Source organism: Octodon degus, unplaced genomic scaffold (assembly GCF_000260255.1).
Source record: "Octodon degus isolate 3935 unplaced genomic scaffold, OctDeg1.0 scaffold00095, whole genome shotgun sequence".
NCBI lineage: Eukaryota > Metazoa > Chordata > Mammalia > Rodentia > Octodontidae > Octodon > Octodon degus.
The window spans coordinates 2403552-2413819 of NW_004524671.1; the positions used below are offsets into that span (position 1 = coordinate 2403552).

General features: G+C 37.2%; 1 pseudogene; it reads right to left on the reverse strand.

The window, feature by feature from the left end:
* Positions 1–487: 487 nt before the first annotated feature.
* LOC101569373 lies at positions 488–1254 on the reverse strand (annotated as a pseudogene).
* Positions 1255–10268: the final 9014 nt, after the last annotated feature.

Consider the following 10268-nt stretch of genomic DNA (forward strand, 5'->3'; position numbering starts at 1 on the left):
TTTTTTTTTTCATTTTTTGTTTGACTGAACTGTGGATTGAACTCAGGTCATTGTGCTTGCCAGAGAAGTACTTATTCTACTGAGCCATCTCCCCGGGCCACAAATTCCAAATTTTAAAACAAAAAGTATGCCATATTACAATGACTTTACTAGAACAGCCATGTGTGTAACGTGTACAAATTAAACTGTTTAAAAATTATATACTATAAGCAATAGAATTCAAATGTCTAAGTGTACATTCTTTTCTGTACTATATTTCAGCTAATATTGTAGAACTAATGACTTTTAAAAGGTGCTGATACCAATTTTGTCTACTGTAGCAAGATACCTTAAGTTGCAGCAAAATCTTAAGTAAGACAGAATAATAACTATTATAGAAATACCCTGCTCTTTCCCAACTCCCACCCTCCCCTACCCATTCAAAATCATAAGCAGCTCTCTTTTGTGACAGACAAACAATGTAAGAATCGGGAAAACTCAATTCAATTTATGTAGCATATCTTTTGGTCCACTGTCTGGCCATTCTGTCATGTTCTGCTCTGTTGGTCATATACTGAGTGACAATACTTCCCACCAAAGGGTCGGCAGGATTACAATCTGCAAAAAGTGAACAGATAGAAAGGAGAACTTTAGAAATAGTTGGTGCTGGGCTCCAATTATCCTCCAATATATGAAAGCAAATAACTGTTTGACTGCTAATATTATAGTGATAGATTGTTGCCTGAATTGTAACCTTTGGAGTTTTGAAGGGATATTCTGGAGTAAAAGTGATATCCAAAAAGAATATACCTTCTTCACACACAGATCCTGGGAGGCGTAGAATGGTAGATCTCCACTCATAGATGTTGTTACCCTTAGGACCAGCACTGCAGTTGGGTGGAGGATCTAGAGTGATGTTGGCCAGATCCTTCTGAATTCTCTTGGCACTGGTGAGAGGAGCTTGGAGTTTTTTGCTCATGCTGACTTTACTCTCCTTCTCAGGGGTGTCTGTTTTTCTCTTGGTTTGCTCTCTTTGTGTCTGGCTGCTCCATGCCGCCCATGGCGGCTGTGCTGCAGTGGCTGGGCCTGGCCACTTGTGTCTCTCTCCTGCTGGGAGAGAAGTGGAAGGCCAGAAGCTAAGAAAAATAACTACTCACCCATATACTTTCCCTAGGGATGGGCAGCAGTGATTGATATTCTAAATAGGCATCAGTCACCTGGGGGTGGAGGACCAAACCTACTTAACCCACCCCCTCCAGGAAAGTCCTTGTACATCTTTGTGTACTTGCTATGTGACTTGTTTCCCATTTGATCCCTGCTTAATCAGTATTACGCAAGCAACTACACTTGTATACTTACTGGCTGAACATACTTTTGTCTCACCTCACACCTATCCTATGATTTGTCATTGGGTCAATATTACCTAAGTGACTCTACTTATAATATTATTGATTGGTTATAGTTCTGTCCCACCTTAATCCCACCTCACCTCATGGCTCTGCTCAATAAAGCATCCTTGAGAAGTGAGGTTAGTGAGTGAGCCACTTTCCAAGGACCCTTCTGACCCTCTTAGACAGGAGCTTTCTTTCTCTTAAAAAATTTTTCCTACTCTTAACATCTGTTGTTCCTAGAATTCATTTTTCAGTTTTAGAGAAGAGATATCATGAAAGTTTGGACAACTAGCAAGTTTTGCTACCCCTGTATTCACTATGAGCTGCATGCCCAACCCTGTTTTTACTTTTCAAGACAAACTCTCCCTTAGCTGCTGATTTGCCCAGCCTGGGCTAGAACTTGCTTTCTTCCTGTCTGTCTCCCACATGCTGGGCTTACACATGTTTTCCATCATGACCTGCTTCCTCTGTAATTTCTCAAGGACAGTTTCTCTTCATATGTAATTTGAGTTTGGTGGGGCTTTTTATTTCAAAGTTTTAAATAAATATTTCACTTCTTTTTCCTGTTCACGAGATTTCTGAGATGAATCCTGCTAAATTTTATCTGGTTTTTACATAAATGAGGTTTTCTTCCTGAGGCTTATCTCAACCTTATCTTTAGTTGAGGAGCACAATATGACATAACTTAGTAGCAGTTTTTGTGTTGTTGTGCTTTTCTTTTCTTTTGTGGATTTATACTGTGAATTCTTGTGTGATATTCTATAAGCTTTTTTCATTTATGGCTTCGCAATTAATTTTGGAGACATTTCAGTCATTATTACTCAAAAGATTTCCTTAGCTCCTTTCTTCTTTTTCTGGTATTCCTTTGGTTAGTGCTTTACGTTAGAGTATATGCACATTCTAGAAACTTTCACCGACATCTGTTCTCATTTACATTTTTATTTCCTCTGATATGTTTCATGATGAACTTACCAAAGACATTAATTCTTCATTTCTCTTACTTATTTTTATTTCTTGCATTTCCTTTGATCTTTACCTAGGGTCCTCTGTTTACAGAATTACAAATGGATACATTTGTTGAAGAAAATTCATCTATTTTTCTATTAGAACCCTTACCAGAATAATAAATCATTATTTGAAATTCCCTGATAATGTCAATGTGGTGTTATTTCTGAGTCTGTTTATGAACCTGTTTGGTTTCCTCAGCTTGCAGATTTTTTCTTATCTGCTCAAGTGACTTACATTTTGTTGACGAGAAGGCATGTATCATGCAGTGAAAGAGTGTTGTTGAGTTTATAGGTGACAGAGGTTTGAACTCCATGCTCCTTGTTTTTCTCTTGCCTGCTTCAGATTTAGACTTCTTTAAATTCTCTTCCTCATGGAGAGGTCACCTTGCAGTTCTTCCAGCTGGTAAAAACGTGTGACACTGTAGGTGGGGAAAAGATGGGATAAAGACCTCCTTGAGCTTTATTCAGATCAGTAGGGAAACTTACTGAGAGCTTTTTCTGTCCTCACAGGTATTTTTGCAGTTAGAGTAATTAGGAAGAAGGGTAATTGGAAACACTATGGAGAAAAAGCTAGCTAGACCTGGGAGAGGTGGCAGCAACACAGTTACCAGGAAAGTCAAGTCCCCTCACTCACCTACCTGACAGAAGGCAATGACAATAAGTGACAGCCACCTAAGGACTCTAATTTAGCATGTGTGACACATGTGCACATGGGCACACCCACATCCAAGTGTACATATGTTCTCACTTTAACATCAGTATCATATTGTACCAGCTATGCACTTAATTGTTAAATACATAGCCTTTCCAATAAGCTGTCCTATTCACTCACTCATTACAAAAGAACAAAAAGAATTCAGATGGCCATAAGGTCTAGGTTAAAGTCAAAGCAAGTTAAGGGAACAAATCATATCATGACGAGTTCCCACCTGGGGCATGCGGAAGACACTAGTCCCCAATAAAAGGAGCTAAGTCTAAGAGCTCATGACCTTTGGTCTCTGAAGCCACCTACCACCTCAGGTAGCTCTCTTTCTTCTTCCTTTTCTATCTTTTCCTTGAAATAAATCATCCTTTGTTACACTAAACTTTGCCTCACTTTAGTTCTTTACTGGTGCTTGGTTTAGGATCACTGAGAGCTGCATTTTCAGTGGAGCAGTTCCGTGGCATGACAAATGTGACAAGCTGTAGTCCAGCCTTCCTGTAGTGTTATTGACCAATGCCGGGCATTGTTAAGGTGTGAAGGAAGGGCATGTTCCACAATTAATCAGCCATCTGATTAATTCTCAGTCTAGAGTGGATCTGTATCTCTGGGCCGAAACCCTGTAAGTGTGCTTCCTGAGTATGTGATTACTGTTACTTGCTGCCCCTTACTCCTTCCTTCACTGCAGTATTTTCAATCTATTTCATTGAAGCCCAGGGCCATTTTAGTACATTTGTTCCCCTGCTTTGAGGCAGAAAGGTCAAAGGAGTTTGGAGGGGGAGCAGGTTTATTATGCTAGCTATGATAAAGCCCTGACAATGTCAGCACCTACAGGATGAGAATTTTTTATGGAAAACTCTTCAGCTATATTTCACAATATTCACTCTACCGCTCTTTTCCCAGAGCCAAGAGAGACTCTTCCAGGGATATCACTTCACTGGGAATCTGGTGGGATTCCTAGAGGTAATCTCCAGAAATATGTAGGGTCATATAAAACTACAGGCATCAGATTTCAGTTTTGTGTGAGTCCATACTCCAGTAATTCATCAAAGTTCCTGTGTAAGTATTCTCACTTGATCTGGTTCTCCCACTTTTGCTCCTGCTTAGTACTTCAGATGTTGGCTGTAACTGTGGGAATTCATTTAGCTCTCCATGTTCCTGGGCCTGGCAGCTTAGCCTGCAACTTTAGGTCTCTTAATGAGCCAAGAAAATGCATCAATTTTTAATTGGTCTCCTTTATCTTGTAATCAGAGTGATGACTTCCAAGCTCTTCTAGAAGTTAGAACTGAGATACTCTGCAATTGAACTTTTTCTTTGTAACAAGGTCATTTTTTAGAAGTATGCAGTACTTTGTAGTGCATGATCACAGGCGAGATTGGGCATTGTTATTCAGTTATGTAAATAACCTGTCAGATGTCTCTCATACTATATATTCATTTATTTCATACAGCAAATACTGATTGTGAGCCAATGAAAATAAGATATGCCTGGGGCCTCTGTCTTTGGTGACTTCAAAAAATGCTTTGAAACTTAACAGATTCTAAGTTTGACCACATAACAACACCATGTTGAGTTTCTCCACGAATACTTTAAAAAGCATAGATAAGATAATAGTTATCCATAGATTAATGTAGTGGGTATCCATTGGTAAAATTAAAACGTTAATGCTAGTAGCATAAGAACTTTGTTAAAACTATCCTGCCCTACTTCTGCCAAATGTGCATAGGACAGTATACCCACAGCAACCAAAACCACACCACAGGACAAGGACAAATCTTCATCCCTCTCAGTGATTCTTTTGAGTTTTGGACCCATCTTCTCCAAAAATTCATATGTAATGATATTCTCTGAAGCTAAAATGCCTTCTCTAAGCCAGAAGAAATAGTCTCATCAACTGTAACTGTAAACTGACAATTTTTAAAGTTCTTAGAAGATCAAGGAAGTGTTAGGTGATCCGGAAAAATGATATTCTTTAGATAACTGCACTCTCTATACTGTTTTTGTGTCCTCAAATGCTCATGAAAGCTCTAATTGGTCACCATGATGGTGTGATCACTCTCTCGCCAACTTATCTGCCTCTACTGTTGGCAGCACTTCTGAACTTATAAACCCTATGATTATCTTAGCCTTGCCTGAGTAGATTCTTACACTAGCCACATTTCTGGCCCTATTTGTATCATCTCACAAGGTAGAAAAGTGTGGTGTTTCTATTCTCTTTCCCATGGAAAAGTTGGGTTGTCATGAACTCTGGTGAGAAGATTATTATGAATAGACTTTTCAGTGGTAGATGAAAATTCTATTAAATTTTGAATTATCAATGGAAACAGGAATTCAGCTGAATGAAAACAGCCCTTGACTCTGCCTGAGAGTATCAATTTCCATGTTAACAAAAGTGCACATTCTCTTTTAGATTAAAATGAAGTAAAACTCCTCTATCAGGGATGCCATAGCCCAGTGCAAAAAAAAAAATATTGGAAAAATGAAGGTATCTACTCATTTTTCTTGAGCAGTGAGTTAATTTTGATATTAAATAAAATACTCGTTTATCTGTTGTCATCTGATTCATTCTTGTGTTTAGAAGTCAGGATGTGGCTCTTCATAGGGTAGAGACTATAAAAATTTTAGTAATTTTGAAGTACACAAAACATATTATTCAATACAAATATGTTAACAATAAAAAATGTTAAATATTTGGAGAACCTAATTTTTATTTTGATTTATACAGTTAAATGTGCACCTCTCCAGCTACACCTCCTCATTATGCTTTATGGTTAATGAGCTATGTCTACTCTTCGGCATACGACTAGGGAATACAACAATGGAAGTAAAGCTTCCATTGTCTTATACAAAATAGGAGAAATCAAATTCTTAACTTAAGCAAACTGAGAAGGTTTACCTGTGAAGGTTTATGTATTCTTGGCCTTAGAATGGCAATTCAGGCTATCAGGCTGCAGTTCTTTTCCTCTACACTAACTTCACTGAAAATTTTGGAAAAAAGTGTTTTTATTTTTTTTTTGAGGTTTTTTTTTGCTCTATCTTAGTAACCATCAGAAATGCTCCAGGGCATAAAAATCACAGCTGTCAAATGTTCAAGCATCTCCTGTAGATTTAAGAGTAATTGATCAAGAGCGATATACTAAAAAAGGCTTAGAACAAAAGACAAAAAGCTGCAGGCTATTTCAAATATTTTCTGTGGCTTATTGTACAAAGCACAGAACGCCTCATCTACTCTCCCTATCCATAGCTCTGGTATCATACCTTCTTTAAGTATAAATAAAAGCTGGTTTCTTCATAGAAACAGTTTGTCCTTTAGTAGGTACATATATTCCAGTTGTCTTCTAGAGGAATTTTGACCTTCAAGATGCAAGACTCTAATCATTTATGATTCATTTTATAGTTAGTATCTCAGAAATGAAAGGATCACATGGGCAGCACAATGTAAGTCGTCCTGAAGTGTGGTAGTAGGAGCAAAATGAATAAACTATGAAATCACTTTTCTTTGGGGGAAATTTAATTGAGAAAATCTTACAAGTATATACAGGGTGACTATGCATCTCATAGCCCACCATGTACCATGCTGCTGGTAAAGGAAGTAGAAAATGCTGTCAGGTTTGCTACTCTAAGCTGCCATGGTTTCTTGAAAGAAGCTTGTGCTCGCAGGGTTAATTCAGGGAGGTGACTGCCCAACAATCACACAACAGCCATCTCTCATCACCTTCAGTAGGAATAATTTATAGTTCAATCTTGCATGCAGGCATATTAAATTAGTATTACTCATGAGAACTCACTTATTAATAAAACAAGCTGAATTAGCCGCTGGAGAATCATATTTGGAAATTCAATGACAATTTTACATTTTTAATAAAGACTCAGGAATATTATTGCAGAGCAGGTGGTATGGAGACCCATGGTCAAATTTGACACTCATTACTAATTGAAGTGTAGAACGTGACAGAGATGAAAATTGATATTGATTTCTTTCCTCTAATATTTGGAGGAGTTCTAAAAGGTAAATAAAATGAGATAACAAGACATATCAAGTCTCACTGTTTTCTTCAAGTGTCCCCACCCCACAGGAGAACACATATCACTCGTTTGCCTACCACATCTTGAATAATTCAATGCCCATAGAATTTCCAGTTCAATGCATTGTAAAGCACACTCAAGTTGAGTTTCAATCACATTAGACTGAAAGCTGAATTTTTTATGAAGGATTATTTAAAACAAAATACGTCTTGTGCCCAACAGCCTTTGAAACCAAACAATCCTAAGAGTTCAGTAAGGAAATGTCAACACCATGGAGAATTTTTGCTTCAGGAAATTAAAGGAGTCCTGTTCCATGTATATTAACCATATCAATATTAACAACTTGCTGCTGCATTTCAGCACTGATTTTGAGTGCTGAGGTATTGTTGGTCTTGTATTTTAACTAGTTATGAAAGCACTCAGTGAGTTGTTCTTGGGTTGAACTTGACCTGCCTCTGGGAATTCTTTCTGCTCCATCTACTTTGAAGCACATTATTCAAGTGGATTTCTCTGTCTTATTATTATTTTTTTCAACCATGGCACACCCTGGGAAAAGGAAAGATATTCAAATACAAATGTGAATACTGTAGATGCTTTTACTGGAAATAGTGCCTTTCAACTTCTCATGTTTGAAATGATATTGCTGACTACCTGTTTAGCTCAAAAACAACTCTTTTTACTTCAAGATATCTGTAGTGGGATGGAAATCATTTCAAATTTTATTTTAAACTTCAATGTATACCCTCCCAGGGAACTTCACTTGTTCAGTAGCCAAGTTTCTTTGTGTTCTCCTTTAAATGATGAAATAAAACAGTTTTCAGTGGTCTCTTATAAGTAGCAGGTAGAATGTTTCTAATGATCAGTCTCCCCCTCTCTGTAATTATCATCTAGTTATGGGAAACAAACTCAAGTGGAAAGTGTTAAGACAACTCAGCACACACACACACTGCCATTTTTCCATAGTTAGTTTTTCCTGTGCCATGATTTAAATGAGAATGGTTTCCCACAAGCCTGTGTTCTGACGGTGATCGAATTATGGAGGAGGCTATGCTCTTTTTTGTATAATTTTATTTATTTGTTTTTATTTTTTATTTTTAAATAATTTTATTGAGAAACAAATGGCAATGAGAAAGTTTCACAACTGATTACTAGCACATTTTCAATAATTAATACATTGCATATTGTTGGCTTAGTGGTTATTCATTGTGCAGGATGCAGATACGATAGCTTGTCTCAAACACTATTAGAACAAAACTCTCTATTCATTGAATTAAGAGAATGAAGCTGTATATCTATCTTCACTATTTTGAGTATACAGATGCAAAATGGTCATTCATTTGTATCCTACTTTAGGCACACTCTACATCATCATTCATTTTCCTCTTTGGCCCCATAATCTCCTTGATCAGAAAATTTGGGACACAGTTGAGTTCTCCTATGTCCTGAGTCTTCACCAACCTTGAGAGACTGGGGCCAAAATGAAGAGAGAGCAAAGAGAAAAGCTAGGAGACATGACAGGGGCAAAGTCATACATCTTTATGCACAAGATGGGTAAGGCAATGATCCTGAGAATCTTCAATGTGTTTTTGAAACTAGCAGTTAATTGGTAAAATTTTCATTATGAGTAAATATATATGCTGATACCTGTGAACTAAGCAAATGCACTTAGGGTCAGGCTTGGAATTCTGGTCTTCTAATTACATAGAAGGCCTGCTTGTCATGGCATATCAATTGCTGCCGTACTGTCTCTCAAATAAGCGTTTGTTTTTTTAAAAAAAATGGGTAATAAATGAAAACAAGAGACAACAAAAATGTCAAAGGACTGTCCTGCTACAAGGACGCATATGATTAGATTTATAAATTTTTGTGTAATGATATGTAATAGCTTATTCCCATTTTTAAATATTTTTGTATCTTTTTATTTTTTTCTTCACATTCTGGAGGGAGTCAAAGTTTAAAATGTCAATACTTGATGGAAAATACCTGTTCCATGTTATGTCTAAGATGCTTGATATCCAGACAGATGGTGAGGTTAAGCTCAACTGCCTATGTTGTGGAGTAATAATAATAAGCCTCTCTTCTGGAGGGTTAACAACCTAAGAAGATATTCTCATTAGATCATTCACGCTAATCCATTCCTATAAGAATTAATCTCAACCCACAAGAAAGATAATATTCTTCAGAAGTCCCACCTCCAAACAACTATATTGTTTATAAAATTTTAGCATGGTTTTTCTTTTGCCTCTTGTTTAATATTTGGTACAGGATTGACAGGCTGTACAGGGTCTCACTATGTAGATTGGACTTGTAGTGATTCTCCTGCTTTCAACCTCCCAAGCACTGGGGATACAAGTATGTGCCACCACACCCAGTTTTCTCAATCCACATCTCAAAGCATCCTGGGGTGGTCCTGCACTTCACATCAAGGATTGAACCCCAACTGCTGCGCTCTGCCTAAGTAGTCACTTTAGTATATTGAGCTATATGGCTGGCCCCTTAGCATGGTTTTTCTAAACTTCATCCAAATCACAACATAATAAAAAGATATGCGAGTCTGAATTTACTTATTTATTTATATATTCGCTCATTCATTCATTCATTCATTCATTCATTCATTCATAATAGACCTTCACTACACAGTCTAGGCCAACTTTGAACTTACTATGTTGTCCAGCCTGCCTTTAAACTTTGGATCCACCTGCTTTAACTTCCTGAATACAACGTTGACATCACTGGCATGCACCAATGTGACACAGCTTAATCTGAAATCTTTTCACTCTTAACTATTGATATGGCATGAAATCTAAGTGAAAAAAACTAATGAAAATAAAGAATTTTGGAGTTAATTTTACATTGAATATTTTAATTCAAGCAGCCTTACATAGGAAGAGATAACCTTTTATCAAGATTACACCCAATCTTCTCAATATAAACATGAATATTAAAAATATGCTTACCAAAAAATGACAAATATTCTAACAGCAAAAGAAAAGGCTTACTCCACAGCACAAGCATATGTGTATCCAGCAGAAAGAAAGAGGGGCTGGGGAGATAGCTCAGTAGAATAAAGTGCTTACCTGGCAAGCGCAAGGGCCTGGGTTCAATCCCCTGTTCCTCAAAAAATGAAAAAAGAGAAAGAAAGAAGGAAAGAGAAAGAAAGAAAGA